The 12,451-nt window shown below is 30.2% G+C and overlaps 1 long non-coding RNA gene across 8 annotated transcripts in view; it reads right to left on the reverse strand.

The window, feature by feature from the left end:
- Positions 1–12,451, reverse strand: part of LOC149493104 (uncharacterized) — a 33,743-nt gene that overhangs the window by 14,017 nt on the left and 7,275 nt on the right. Inside the window, exons 3-4 of one of the 8 annotated variants that reach the window (XR_016322965.1) lie at positions 7,411–7,606; positions 5,033–7,327 (exon numbers count right to left, since the gene is read on the reverse strand). The exons of 2 other annotated variants lie outside the window; for them this stretch is intronic. This is a non-coding gene — a long non-coding RNA (uncharacterized LOC149493104). 5 more of the 8 variants (XR_016322968.1, XR_016322963.1, XR_016322969.1 and 2 more) reach the window with 5 other exon arrangements.

A 12,451-nucleotide genomic window follows, 5' to 3' on the forward strand; every position in this document is an offset into this window, starting at 1 on the left:
CTCATCAAAATCTTTTTCATATGGTAAATCTACTATGTGTTTTTTACGATCCCAAAAAGCATGTGGATGATCAGCACATAGTTCCTTTTCCATAGATTCTTTTAATGTTGTGATTTTATCTTGTATTTCTTTAGTCTCTAATTGTTGTTTAATTTTGTTTAAACACATATTATTTCTTGTATCTTTTAGATCTTCTTCTCTAGATTTAATTAAAGAATTGATCTCTAATATTTTAATTGAATGAGCTTTTAAGAGATTTAATTGCTTCTTCTTTGGTTTTTCAGTGAATTCTAACTTAACTGTACTATTTCTTATTTTAAATTTAATACAATCATCTTTAACTGAATATGGTGTTATTAGGTTTATAAAAGGAGTTCCTAATATAACCATAATTTATTTGAGGTGATAAAAGAAATATTGTGTTTATTTCTAAACCTTGGTTTACTATTTGTGCATCTGTTTTACCTATAATTTCTAATTTAGATTTATTTGCAGTACTTAGTTTTTCATTAGTTTTTGACCAATATCTTTTAGGGATTAAATCCGATTTTATACAATTTAAATCTGCACCTGTATCAAATAGTGCAATTGCATCTATCACAAAATCATTTACCTGAATGTTTATTTTTACCAAATATTTTCTTGAAGTTATTTCTTGTAATAAGTTTAGAAAATTACTATCTACATCTTCATCTAATTGATTTATTTCATCTTTATCTGGTTCTGCTTCATCAGAAGAAGAACTAGAAATAAGTTGAGATTCTAATACCTTTATTAGTCTATCATGAAGTTGAAATTGTCGTTTTAATTCACTAACTTCCTTCTTTAGGTTTCTAACTTCATTTTTTAAATTACTAGTGGAATTTTCTGCTTCTACTTTTTTATGCTTATTTTTATTTAATATAGTTGTGAGATCATAAGTATTATGTTGAATTTTAGGAGTTATATCCTCTCTTACTATCTGGGTTTCGTCAAAACTTTTAATGAGTTTTTGAAGGAGTTTAGCTTTAGTGTCTTGGTCATCTATAGAATTTACTACTTCCAAAAGTGTACTCTGATCTTTAGATAACATATTTATAGAATAATCAGATGAACTAGTTGTTATACCTAATTCATCAATTTGATTTTCACTTTCTATAACCTCAGATTCTGAAGAATCAGAATCAAGATATAATTCGTGGATTTTATTTAATACTTCTTCATCTAAATGTAATTCATTTATCTTTTTATTAAATTTACAAAATTTTGAAGTATGTCCCTTTTCACCACAATTATAACAAGTTAAATCTTTATAAGAAGTTTTATTTGAATTTTTAGCTTGTTGCTTTCTTTTAGACTTCCTATGGGGTTTATATTTTTCTTTAGAATAAAATTTATCTTGACTAGGTGTAGACCTGTATTGTCTTTTATAATATTTATTTTTATACTATTTTTTAGATTTATGTGTTCGCGAGCATTGTCCATCACATTTCTGTGGAGATTTTAAAGTATAATCAAATTGTTTACAAAATGATCCTAATTCTTTTTTAGTTTTCTGCATTTCATATTTTATTGTTCGTTGAAGTTTTAAATCATGACAAATTTGTAAACCTTCTTTTTGAATTATACTAATTAATTGACCATAAGTTAAGTTACTGTATGGTATAGGTTGACCATATTGTTGTTTAATATTATTCCTTACTTTTTCTCCTAAGAAATAAGGTAGTCCAGCCAAAAACTTTTCTTTCCAGAAGCTTTGATTAGAGTCTTCCCTTAACATTAACCTAGTTAGAAAAGTAGTTTTATATTCTTGAAAATTACCTAAGTGTTTACATTTTAAATTACTAAGTAATTCTGCATTTTTATCTTTTAAGTGAGATGGATCCCCAATAAAATAAAGTGAAATAGTGAGAATTAAAGATGACACAGCATCCTGAATTACTTCACCATTTTCATCATATATGGGTTCACCTTCATCATTGACTTGAATTGAATTTAAAATTTCTAGTTGTTGTTGTTCAGTGAGATGATAGTCCCACCAACCTTTAAGTTGTCCAGTAAATCCAGCAATAAGGATTTCTGCAATAGCTTTATCAAAAATAATTGACTGCGTTTTATAAGCATTTGCAGCCATAGTCATTTGTTATAAAATACTTAATATATTATATTCACTTAAACCATCTATGTTCCATTCATAGATTGTTGAAGCATTATATTTAAATTGAGATATAGTGTTAGGTTTATCAATAATGCCTAAGTCTGGTGCCCTATTTACTATTTCTCGATGATGATTTGTAGAATTTAATTCAAATTGTTTAGCATTTTCTGAGTCAGGTTCGCTGACATCAGAGTTGGTGTTTTCTTCTATAATGTTTATATTTCTAGAGGCTTCAGTAGTGTCAGGAGCTACATGTTGAGTAGTTGCTGAATGAACCTCAAGTTTACTCAATTGATCTTTTAATTTATTTACAAATTCTTGTTTACTTGAGTGAGAAATTTGATAAGGTTTAAACATGTGAGTTTTTACAGTTTCTTTGCCTTTTATGGTTTCTGACACTAAAGGTTTATCTTCTAACATATGTTCTATTCGTTTTAATTGTGAGTTTAAACAAATTAAACTTGCATTATTAAAGTTATTTTGTTCAATTATCTTACTATTTGTATCATTATCTCGAGCAACTTTATATGGTGCACATATAATTTCATGATCTTGATGTTTTAATTTACTAATTGTTTTAGGAGGAAAATCACTTTTTATTGTTTGTTCATTTACTATCCATTCTGGTCTTTTATCGCGAATAGTGATTGGATTTAAACTTTTATCAGATTGTTTCTCCTTAATTAGGTTATACCAATCAAAAAATTTAATTTCAGTTGAGTTATTTAATTTATAATTTAGATATTCAAATTTTAATTCTTCGAAAGTATAAGTTTTTAATATCTTTTTATTTTTATTAAATTCCTAGTTTTAGATATTTCTTTTATTAAACTTTTTTCAATATCGTTTTTACTAAGGACATTTAATTCTCTGTTGATATCACTAACATTTTCAGTTATAGCTGAAGCCGTTGGTGATTCCGGAGATGTATGTACTAAGTTGGACTGTTGATTAACATAATTATCTACAGGATTATAAACTGCCTGTGGGATAGAATGACTATAATCGACTCCTTTCATTTTATTTGGAATATCCGAAGTGGAATACCTAGGTTTTACTAAAGTCTGAATAATAGGTTTATGCTCAGGTTCTTTATATTTAGCATAGATCACAGAAGGTATAGAGGAACTAGGTTTATCATTGTCATCTGTTGTAACAGATGAAGATGACCCTGTATACCTCATACTTTGACTACGATTAAATTTTAATGTTACTTTACCATCTTCAAATTGTTCAATTTTTTGTAAATTGACATTTGGTTTTACTGGTTCTGGAGCAGGAGGAGGTACGACCCCTTCCAATATCCATTCATCTGGAAGAGTAATATCTTTCCATTGCAGAGTTTTAGGAATTACTGTGTTAGTTTTAGTTAAGTCTGTTTGCAAAAATCGTGTTTCAACAATTTTAGGTTGTAACTTATATTTAGTTCCAAAAGCTGAATTCATTGCTTTATAATGAATTTTATATATTAAAGCTATAGGAATTGATCCTTGCTTCATCTTATAATTATGAGTTTTAATTTCCAAAACTATACTTTCTAGAATATTTAAATCATTTAATGAGACAGTCATATCTGGATAGACCTCAAAGGAGATCGGTCCTTCACTTAAGCTAGTTTCAACTGATCCTAATAAAGAATCTTGAAAATTTAAAAATCTAGCATCTCTTACTACTGCAAGTATACTAGTGTTTAATCCTTCTCTAGTTAAAGGTTTTATACCAACTTGTATTAATCCTATATGAATATATTTATATTTTTTACTTTTATGATGTTGTAAAGTTTTAGAAGATAAAAGAGTTATTCTTTCAAAGGGTTTACTTAATTGAAAATCTCTTTCTTCGGTTTTAATTACATAATCTGTTTTAAATAAATTAAATTTAGATACTTTATATATTTGTTCTTTATCAACTTTAGGAATTTCCCATTCATCAATTGCTTTACTAAAATCTTGCAAAATTAATTCATTTCTATTTATGACTCTTTTAATTTCTGAGTTATCGGAGTCTTTAGATCTATTACCACTAGCCGATCTACATAAGAAAGAATCCATTTTATAATATACGATAAAATTTTTTGACTACCTGGTTATACCCTTCCTGGTTATACCCGTTAGATGCCACTCACATGGGACTTACTCATGGGTTCAGTAGGCGTGGGTTCAGTAGGCAAAGCCAAAACCTTTTATTATATATCATAAAATGAAGACTTTTTATGTATCTCTACCACGTAGCACTAAATCTAATGGCTCTGATACCAACAAAAATTAAAGACTAAAAACTTTGAAAACAAAAGACTTATGCTTTTTAAATTTTATCGTATATAAACTTTAAGGATAAAGACTTTAAGACTAAAAGAATATACAAAAATTAAAGACTAAAGACTTTGAAAACAAAAGACTTATGCTTTTTAAATTTTATCGTATATAAACTTTAAGGATAAAGACTTTAAGACTAAAAGAATATATATACCAACAAAAACTAAGACTAATGACTTATGACTTTAAAGTAGACCAAAGACTTTAATAAAGACTAACGACTAAAGAATTACAAGTCATATATATGTAGAGAGCTAATATTATTACTAGGATTTAAATAAATACAGATACAAATATTTAAAGATAAATTATAACTGTGAACTAAAATACTATGATTAATTGGGTTTATATGAATACTTATATAATTCATTAAGTATGATTTTACTTCAGAATTAACATGCAGTTTACACAGTATTTCTGATGTGGAAGATCAAACTAAGCTGCATCCACAGAGCATACTTATAACAAATTTAATCAACAATTTAGCTCAAAGGTTTAGGGTTCCTGCAACCTTAACCTGGGATCCCGAGAATTAAGTCAGAGTGTGGAGGGAGAAGAGAAAGGTGCCGTAAACACGGGCTTACAATAGTAGCAGTTTAATATAAAATACAAACTTTATTTACTTACAAAATATAAATACAAGATTTAAAACTTACAAGAGTTTTAGATTTAGACTTTCTCCAACTTGAACGCTTACAGCTTGAACTAGGGGCGAAGAAGGAGAGAGGGATTATGGTTAATAACTAAAATTAAACTTATGCCTTCACAAGGGGAGAGGCTCCCTTTATATAGAAAAAACAAAGAATCTTTTTTCTGTTTACTTTTTACTGTTGATGCACATTACTCTGTTACGAAATTTTACTGTAGAGAAATAGTGCTTGGTCGGCCATTGGAACTTGCCTTTTACTGTAGAGACAGGTGAAGGAATAAGGTTCCTTCTGCCTTTTAATCAGATGAGGACGAAGTGTCCTTCTTTTTCTTTTCTTTTCTTTTCACTTTGCTTTTTTGTTTTAACTTTGCTTTTTACTATTATTGATTGAAGAATATCATCATTACTATCTTTACTTGAAACAAGGGAAGATGATGATGTTGACGAAGAGGAGGACGCCATGTCTGCCTGTGGGTCCCGTTTATGTATGGCACAACCCAAGAGGGGGGGTGAATTGGGTTTTCTAAAAATTTAACTTTTAAAAACAAAAATCAGAATTCTATTGCAGCGGAATTAGAAAGCATTTGTGAGAGTTAGTTATCAAGTTTAGAACTTCCTCACAAAGCTTATTGCAAGATTAGAAAGACTCTGTGAAGAACAATTATTGGATTTAGAACTGCTTCACAAAGCATAAACAAGTTTAGAAAGACTCTGTGAAGAACAGCTATTGCGATTAGAACAGCTTCACAAAGCTTAAACAAGTTTAGAAAGACTCTGTGAAGAACAGCTATTGCGATTAGAACAGCTTCACAAAGCTTAAGCAAGATTAGAAAACTGATTATGATTCAAATTGTGAATTACACTGAATATAGAAGGACAGATTAGAACTTGGTATAATCACAATACAGAAATCCAGAGTTCTAATGTTTCACAGAGATAAAGCTTATTCACGATTAGAATCAGAAACTCATTAACAACATCACATTTCTAAACAGATTAACAGTTGCGTAAATAGAATATAATCAAGCAGAACTTCAGAAAGTAAAAGAAGATAAACACAGAGATTTATAGTGGTTCGGCACTAACTCGCCTACATCCACTCCCCAAGACGCATCTTGAGATCCTCCACTATGTTATCTCTTTTCAAGGGTAAGAGACAAACCAACAATACAAGGAAATAGATCAACAGCTAGATCTAACCTTTATCCCATTAGATTTTTCAAAGGTTCTAGTTAACCTCAACCCCTTTCTGATTTTGCAGAGATCAGAAACTCAAATCAAGACATTAGAATCTCACACAAGGAGAAGGTCGCTTGATAACCTATAACACCATAGCTTTTCACCTAAGCTATTACACAAAAGTTTTTCAAATAAAGAGCCTGTCTACAACAGATTACAAAATCTATATAGACAGAGAGAAATGCAAATATAAGCACAGGAAGAACAGAAAACGAATTTAGAAAACAGATTTAAAGATCAGAACTGTTCTTCAGAAAATGTTGTTAATAAATTTTCTTTTCTCTTAAAAATTTTTCTTGAAGCAAAGAGACGAAAAGAAATAGGGGGATTAAAGAGAGAGCTTTGAGAGATTTAAGCTTTAAGCAATGGACTCATACTCTTTTGCAAAACCCATTCTTTTTAAGAGAGGAAAGAGTTTTTATATGAAAAGATGATATTCTCTTTGAAGTTAACGTTGAGAGTTTTTCCTTTAATGAGCAATGAAATTTCTGATGTTTTTTTTTAAACTAACGAGGCAATGCATGGGTTGCAATTAAAAGGGCTGTCAGACCACATTTAATATTCACACATGCAAGGTTTGGAGATGAAAGGTTCAGTTTAGAAAACAGTGTAACATTTATATCAGAAACAGATAGCTGTATTAAATCAGAAACTGCTTTTTAGATCAGAAAATACTTTTTGCAGAATTTCATTTAATAGCTACCAAGAATATTTACTCCAAAGATATTTTAGATGGAAAAACGTGAAGAGTAAAGATTTTGGCTATATCATCTTAATAAATTTATTTTAAAACATTTCAAAATAATTTTGAGAGAGATAAAATAGATTTGTGCTTATAATATCATTTACTCTCTATCCTACAATAATTTCCTAAGACTTATTATAATACTAACCAATAGAAAATATCTTCATTAATCTTCATGGTCTTCAAATAAAAATCTTGGGATGTAAGAACTTCATTTCTTCAATAATTTTCAACAATAATTTCTGCATAAAATAATATTAGCACATACAATAATATTAAATTTATTTGTTTTGTATAATCATCAAAATCTCAAGATAAAATTGACCTTGAGCCAACACTGCCCATTTGGCTTTGCCTTTAAGACTGGGTTTGGATGACGATTTATCTGAAGAACCTGCTTGCGGTTTACTTGAGGAGGTTTTTACTGGAGAATCTGTGGAAAGTTGCTGGAACATTTCCTGGCAAATTCTTTTATACTCATCAGGAATTTTAGCTGCTGCTAACCTGGCTTGACACTGTGCCTTTTGAATGCCAAATGTGGGTTGATCCGTTAAAGCAAGTGTATTAGCATAGGTTAATGCAGGTGTTTAAGAGAGTTTATTTCGAATCCATTGATTAATTTTAAGTTCAGTAGTAGAGTTCTTGAAAAAGCCCCACCATTTAATTTTGTGTCGTTTTACCAACATAGGAATTTGAGTTCCTATGGCATACTGAGTGTCCAAATACCATTGATATACCCAGGGTGTAAAGAAGGCCATACAGTAGTACATTAAGGATAGAATATGGGCTTCTTCAGGTCTAGGTTTATAATGGGCTTTAAAGTACTGATATAAAGAGATGATAGGAGGAGGGAGAATATCATTGGATAAACCCCTTGTTTGCCACTATTTTTTAAACCAGTTTGGAATCTTTAAATCAGTACGAAAAGACTGATCAAAATAAATTAACCACGAATGAGTAGCAGTGGGATTTTGAATATAGAAAACTTTTTCCCATGCTTCTTTATAGTCAAAATAATTATAAGTAGTGCTATGCACATGCTTATATAAAACTTTGAATTTTACTAGAGTATAAAGAGATGGTGCAGGCCAATCTTTGGGGTGAATAACCCGTTGAATTTTAATGGAAGAGTACAAAATAATAGATTTATTTTTAGGATCAAAATTATGTTGGTATTTTATATTAAACTGCTACTATTGTAAGCCCATGTTTACGGCACCTTTCTCTTCTCCCTCCACACTCTGACTTAATTCTGGGGATCCCAGGTTAAGGTTGCAGGAACCCTAAACCTTTGAGCTAAATTGTTGATTAAATTTGTTATAAGTATGCTCTGTGGATGCAGCTTAGTCTGATCTTCCACATCAGAAATACTGTGTAAACTGTATGTTAATTCTGAAGTAAAATCATACTTAATGAATTATATAAGTATTCATATAAACCCAATTAATCATAGTATTTTAGTTCACAGTTATAATTTATCTTTAAATATTTGTATCTGTATTTATTTAAATCCTAGTAATAATCTTAGCTCTCTACATATATATGACTTGTAATTCTTTAGTCGTTAGTCTTTATTAAAGTCTTTGGTCTACTTTAAAGTCATAAGTCATTAGTCTTAGTTTTTGTTGGTATATATATTCTTTTAGTCTTAAAGTCTTTATCCTTAAAGTTTATATACGATAAAATTTAAAAAGCATAAGTCATTTGTTTTCAAAGTCTTTAGTCTTTAATTTTTGTATATTCTTTTAGTCTTAAAGTCTTTATCCTTAAAGTTTATATACGATAAAATTTAAAAAGCATAAGTCTTTTGTTTTCAAAGTCTTTAGTCTTTAATTTTTGTTGGTATCAGAGCCATTAGATTTAGTACTACGTGGTAGAGATACATAAAAAGTCTTCATTTTATGATATATAATAAAAGGTTTTGGCTTTGCCTACTGAACCCACGCCTACTGAACCCATGAGTAAGTCCCATGTGAGTGGCATCTAACGGGTATAACCAGGAAGGGTATAACCACGTAGTCAAAAAATTTTATCGTATATTATAAAATGGATCCTTTCCTATGTAGATCGGCTAGTAGTAATAGATCTGAAGACTCCGATAACTCAGAAATTAAAAGAGTCATAAATAGAAATGAATTAATTTTGCAAGATTTTAGTAAAGCAATTGATGAATGGGAAATTCCTAAAGTTGATAAAGAACAAATATATAAAGTTTCTAAATTTAATTTATTTAAAATAGATTATGTAATTAAAACCGAAGAAAGAGATTTTCAATTAAGTAAACCCTTTGAAAGAATAACTCTTTTATCTTCTAAAACTTTGCAACACCATAAGAGTAAAAAATATAAATATATTCATATAGGGTTAATTCAAGTAGGAATAAAACCTTTAACCAGAGAAGGATTAAATACTAGTATTCTTGCAGTAGTAAGAGATGCTAGATTTTTAAATTTTCAAGATTCTTTATTAGGATCAGTTGAAACTAGCTTAAGTGAAGGACCGATCTCCTTTGAGGTCTATCCAGATATGACTGTCTCATTAATGATTTAAATATTCTAGAAAGTATAGTTTTGGAAATTAAAACTCATAATTATAAGATGAAGCAAGAATCAATTCTTATAGCTTTAATATATAAAATTCATTATAAAGCAATGAATTCAGCTTTTGGAACTAAATATAAGTTACAACCTAAAATTAGATTTTTAGGACACTATATTGAACAAGGTAAGCTCCAACCCATCGAAAGAACACTTGTTTTTGGAGAGAAATTTCCAGATGAAATCACTAATAAACTCCAACTACAACGATTTCTTGGTTGTTTAAATTATGTTATTGATTTTTATCCTAATCTAAATTGCATGATAAAACCATTGCATGATAGATTATGTAAAAATCCTCATCCTTGGACGGAAAAGCATACTCAATTAGTACAAAAGATAAAATCTTTAGTAAAAGAAATACCTTATTTATATATTCCTAATCCTATAGCATTTAAAATTGTTGAAACTGATGCTTCGGATATAGGATATGGTGGTATTTTAAAGCAACAACTTGATGGTATAGAGCGTATAATCCAATACACTTCAGGCCATTGGAACCCCGCTCAACTTAACTACTCCACTATTAAAAAAGAAATTTTGAGTATAGTACTAAGTATTAATGAATTTCAATCTGATTTATTAAACCAAAAATTTTTATTACATATTGATTGTCAATCTGCTAAAGATGTTTTACAAAAAGATGTTAAAAATCTTGCCTCTAAACAAATTTTTGCAAGATGGCAAGCATTATTAAGTGTTTTTGATTTTGATATTAAATTTATTCCTGGTCATAAAAATAATATTCCAGACTTTTTTACTCGCGAATTCTTACAGCACAATGGGAAAGAAAAAGGACAAGGGTAAAGCCATTAAAGAGGACTCTGACTCACCCACTAAAGCTCTTTCCGAGCATTCCGAAGACCTCATTAAAACCCCAACTTTAAACACTAAAACCTCTAAACATCTTCAAAAATGGATTGAACAACTCAGTCAATCCCCTGAAGTTTTAAAGGCGTTGCAAGGTATAGCATCTTCTTCCACAGAGGATGCAGGTATGTCTTCTAAACTTAAAACGATCGTACCCGTTCATGGTACGGCTAGTCTGTCTCAAACGGTAGACAGTAAAGACTTATCAAATCCGTTAATGGCTGTGGATTTGCCAAAAATCCAGTATACCACTCAAGGTATACATAAATGGTTTGTTAAAAATATTTTTGATTATGAAATAGAGATCGAGGATGGATATAATAATATTAATCCTTGGTTGATTTTAAAACATTATTACCCTGAGGATTGGTATTTTGCTCCAAATGATCTTTCAAAACCTCAGGAATATTATCATAATATTTTACTTGATACTGTTCCTCAACTTCAGCTAGAACGCCTCGGTTTGTCATTCAGATCAAGAATTTAGTCTCGGGATTCAATGTCTCTTTCTGCCACATCTATCGTGAGGGGAATCAAGCAGCTACTTTCTTGGCTCGTTTCAGCAGATTGTACTCAATTAATTGTATTTTTACTACATTTGCTTCTTTGCCTCAATTACTTAAAGGCATTGTTAATTCTGACATTTTGGATTCTCCATATATAAGATATAAATAAGGTTTATCTAAAAAAAAAAAAATTATTGTAAAAAAAAAAAAAAAAATTTACTTGATACTGAATACGTAAAAATTAAACATAATTTTGATCCTAAAAATAAATCTATTATTTTGTACTCTTCCATTAAAATCCAACGGGTTATTCACCCCAAAGATTGGCATGCACCATCTCTTTCTACTCCAGTAAAATTCAAAGTTTTATATAAGCATGTGCATAGCACTACTTATAATTATTTTGACTATAAAGAAGCATGGGAAAAAGTTTTCTATATTCAAAATCCCACTGCTACTCATTCGTGGTTAATTTATTTTGATCAGTCTTTTCGTACTGATTTAAAGATTCCAAACTGGTTTAAAAAATGGTGGCAAACAAGGGGTTTATCCAATGATATTCTCCCTCCTCCTATCATCTCTTTATATCAGTACTTTAAAGCCCATTATAAACCTAGACCTGAAGAAGCTCATATTCCATCCTTAATGTACTACTGTATGGCCTTCTTTACGCCCTGGGTATATCAATGGTATTTGGACACTCAGTATGCCATAGGAACTCAAATTCCTATGTTGGTAAAACGACACAAAATTAAATGGTGGGGCTCTTTCAAGAACTCTACTACTGAACTTAAAATTAATCAATGGATTCGAAATAAACTCTCTCAAACACCTGTATTAACCTATGCCAATACACTTGCTTTAACGGATCAACCCACATTTGGCATTCAAAAGGCACAGTGTCAAGCCAGGTTAGCAGCAACTAAAACTCCTGATGAGTATAAAAGAATTTGCCAGGAAATGTTCCAGCAACTTTCCACAGATTCTCCAGTAAAAACCTCCTCAAGTAAACCGCAAGCAGGTTTTTCAGATAAATCGTCATCCAAACCCAGTCTTAAAGGCAAAGCCAAATGGGCAGACATGGCGTCCTCCTCTTCGTCAACATCATCATCTTCCCTTGTTTCAAGTAAAGATAGTAATGATGATATTCTTCAATCAATAATAGTAAAAAGCAAAGTTAAAACAAAAAAGCAAAATGAAAAGAAAAGAAAAGAAAAAGAAGGACACTTCGCCCTCATCTGATTAAAAGGCAGAAGGAACCTTATTCCTTCACGTGTCTCTACAGTAAAAGGCAAGTTCCAATGGCCGACCAAGCACTATTTCTCTACAGTAAAATTTCGTAACAGAGTAATGTGCATCAACAGTAAAAAGTAAACAGAAAGAAGATTCTTTG

Source organism: Jatropha curcas, chromosome 10 (genome assembly GCF_041381405.1).
Source record: "Jatropha curcas cultivar XTBG-Jc1 chromosome 10, XTBG_Jcur_1.0, whole genome shotgun sequence".
Taxonomy (NCBI): Eukaryota; Viridiplantae; Streptophyta; class Magnoliopsida; order Malpighiales; family Euphorbiaceae; genus Jatropha; species Jatropha curcas.